Below are 2,996 nucleotides of genomic sequence, written 5' to 3'. Positions count from 1 at the left end.
TTACTCCCTCTTCTCTGTAAAATAAATCCAGACTCCTTAGCCTGCCTCATGGTCTTATTTGGGAGTTGACCTTTGCTTCATTTCCTGTCACTCTCCTGAATGTATCTAAGACATTTCAAAGGCTGTTTTTGACAGTAAGAATGCCCTCCCTGATCACCTGGTCATTATTCATGACCCTCCTCAAGGGTCTTTTTCTCTGTAAAATTCTTATGACCTCCAAGAAGTCTGGATTAGTTCCCTTCTATCTTGCACAGGTCTCTTTTCATTGTGGTACTTATCACACTGTATTATAATTTATTTACATAGTGATCTCCTCCCTAGATAGAACACCTTTATGGCAGGAATTGTCTTTTATTCACTTCGGTATCACCAGTCCTAGCCCAGTGTCTGGCATAGAGTAGGGGCTCAGTAAACACTTAGTGACTTCGTGTTGAAGATCTGTAAAATATGGGTCCTTTAACCTTCTTCTCATTTTTTCAATTTACAATTTCCATCCCATTTTCCACTCAATCACTCAAGCCAAAACCATGGGTAACTCCGTTAATCGATTGCACGCTCTTCCTTAGCCAATGAGTCACCAAGTCCAACTCATTCTCTTTCTGTCGTCGCTCTCCAATGTCAGCTGCCCTCCATCACCACCTTCAGAGAAGGTCTCTGTTCCTCATGAACTCGGCAGCCACATTTCCAACCTCAAAAATTGGAACATGGAGTTTTTTGTGTCCCCTCCAGATATAAGGGATTCTGGGAAACAGATATCTCTTCTAAAAGGTTGGAATTTTTCGAATGTTTCTGTAATTTCCAGGGACCGCAGTAGAGAATATTTGAAATCAAAAAGCCACTAAGAATTCAGGTTGAGTGGTCATCTGACCTTGACAAAAGTTCTTGGCCTCTGTTTTAAGAGTCTCAGGACTTAAGCTCTTTATCATCTGCGTGACAACAGACAAAGTCACAGACAGGAGTAACTCAGAATGCAATATTGTAAGTACCTAATACATGAGGAAGCAATTAAGAAGAGAGATACAGAGGAGGTATGACCTGAACTGGGCTTTCAGGGCATTGCAGCAGAGAGCTGCCCTATGGGAACACCCCAACTCCAGTCCCCACTGATGGAACTGGACCCTTGTCCACCAGCCAAGGTTGATTGGCCAGAGAAACCTGGTCCAAGGGCATCCTCCTGGGCAGTCTGAGATCTAGGACTTGGACCTGCGTGAAAAGATGAGCCTTGGCAATCAGATTCCCTCCTGGAATCTCAAATTGGGAAGCCAAAATGGTAGCTCTGGGAGCACAGGCAGGTGCTGAAAGACGTGCCTTGAGGCAAAGGTGGGGCTGGAGATCTAGGACAAGCCAAAGCCTTTGCGAGCCCAAGTCACAAGGACACAGAAAGCATGTCAGCAGAGGAGCCCACACTCAGTATAAGTGACAGAGGGGTAAGAAAAAGCGAGACCATGCGGCTGAAACGAGGGGTGGAGCAGCCAGTCCCTGAGCCCACGCTGGAACTTGATGTCTTGCCAGCTCCGGTCCAAATCTATGTGCAGCCTTACAGCCACTCCTTAACCTTCTTTTCCTGGTGATTGTTTGAATGCTGTTCCTTGCAACCTGAAAGCTAAACAGAAACAGAGTCAACCAGGCGGAGCAGATGGAGGGAGAATTTGAGAAGCCCAGCGTAGCACAGATCGCAGTAGAAAGATCAGATTTCTCATGGACAACTCAGGGAAAGGTAGAAAGGGATTTTTTTTTTTTTTTAAGTAGGAGGTAAATGAAGGGATGCCTTAATTTTTTAAATAAGCCACATCGGTATTGGGGAGTGAGTGAGTGAATGAATGAATGTAGGTGAAGGCCAGAACGTACTCAACTTTGAATGACGGGATCAAGACTGAGACTTGACTCCATAGGCGACAGGAAACCACAGCAAGTTTGGAAAAGGACAGAGACACCGTCCATATGGGATTTGAAAAACCATGACGGTCTTGGAGGACATCCCGCTTCCCAGCGTTGAAGCCTGCCGGTCCCAGTCCCCCAGTGACGGCCTGCGCATGTATGGGGAGCATCTGGCCGAGAGAACGTGAAAGCCGCCTGTGGTTGGAAGCAGAACTACCCGTTAGGATGGTCGGAGGGAGGAGGCTCCACTCAGACCGCCTAGAAGCTAGGAAGGACAGCCAAACGCTAAGAGGTCAGTGAATGTCACCTCCATGTGCAACCCCAGGCGTGATCTGCTCTAAGTGGGGCCCCTATAACGCGGGGCCCCCTGTGCACATCCATGGAGAACCCAGCTGTCAGCCAGTTCCCTCCTCCCAGCCAGGCACTGGCAGCAGCTGTCTGCTTCCCACCATGTCAGCATGGGCCCAGCTCTCAGCAGCTCTTTAAATGTCCCCAAATCTACTCACGTGACATTACAATGAGCAGCGGAGAACCTCCAGACAGTTTCGGGAGGGGGTTTGCATTGCGCAACCCACAGCAAACAATGTTAAAAAGCCACCAGACGGTCTGCTCCGGAAAGCCCTCCTCGGCCTGCCGGACAGCCACCAGGGGTTTCTTTCTCATCCCAGCCCCCTGTCTAGCCACCTGGGTCGTCCTCCTCCTCCTCCCAGATTCCTCCTGCTCCTTTTTGCAAAGTCATTCCGCTCTGCCCTCAAATGTGTCTACCCAAACCCAAAACACAGCTTAGGTGAATCAGCCGGGCCCCCACCCTCCCGGAGATAGCCATCGGGGTTATAAATAAAGCATTGTGTTGTTGTTGCAACAAAGCCATCAGCATACAGATTAGCATCTCCCAACCCGGGCACCAGCTGCGTTTCCTTGGCCCCATCACTTTGCTCTCTGGGCTGCTGTTTCTCATTCTTTGACATGAGAGGCACAGGTGGGTCAGTCGGGGTGAATCCCTCGACCACTCAGCTCCCTGTGACTTAAGAGTCAAGTGGAAGGACAGCTGGGGGCAGAGAAGCCAGTTATGTAAACCCAGGCCTTAGGGTGGTGGGGGAGATAGGGATGGGAGGGGG

General features: G+C 49.3%; 1 long non-coding RNA gene across 1 annotated transcript in view; it reads right to left on the bottom strand.

Annotated features, from left to right (window-relative positions):
* Window positions 1-487: 487 nt before the first annotated feature.
* The window catches only part of LOC102243018, a 4,198-nt gene continuing 1,689 nt past the window's right edge, over window positions 488-2,996 (bottom strand). Inside the window, exons 2-3 of the long non-coding RNA XR_001360861.1 lie at window positions 1,849-2,073; window positions 488-1,603 (exon numbers count right to left, since the gene is read on the bottom strand). This is a non-coding gene — a long non-coding RNA (uncharacterized LOC102243018). The remainder of the gene's footprint in view (window positions 1,604-1,848; window positions 2,074-2,996) is intronic.

This window comes from Myotis brandtii, unplaced genomic scaffold (assembly GCF_000412655.1).
Source record: "Myotis brandtii unplaced genomic scaffold, ASM41265v1 scaffold131, whole genome shotgun sequence".
NCBI lineage: Eukaryota > Metazoa > Chordata > Mammalia > Chiroptera > Vespertilionidae > Myotis > Myotis brandtii.
Note: the sequence above shows the minus strand (reverse complement) of the source record. Positions and strands in the feature narration are given on the sequence as shown.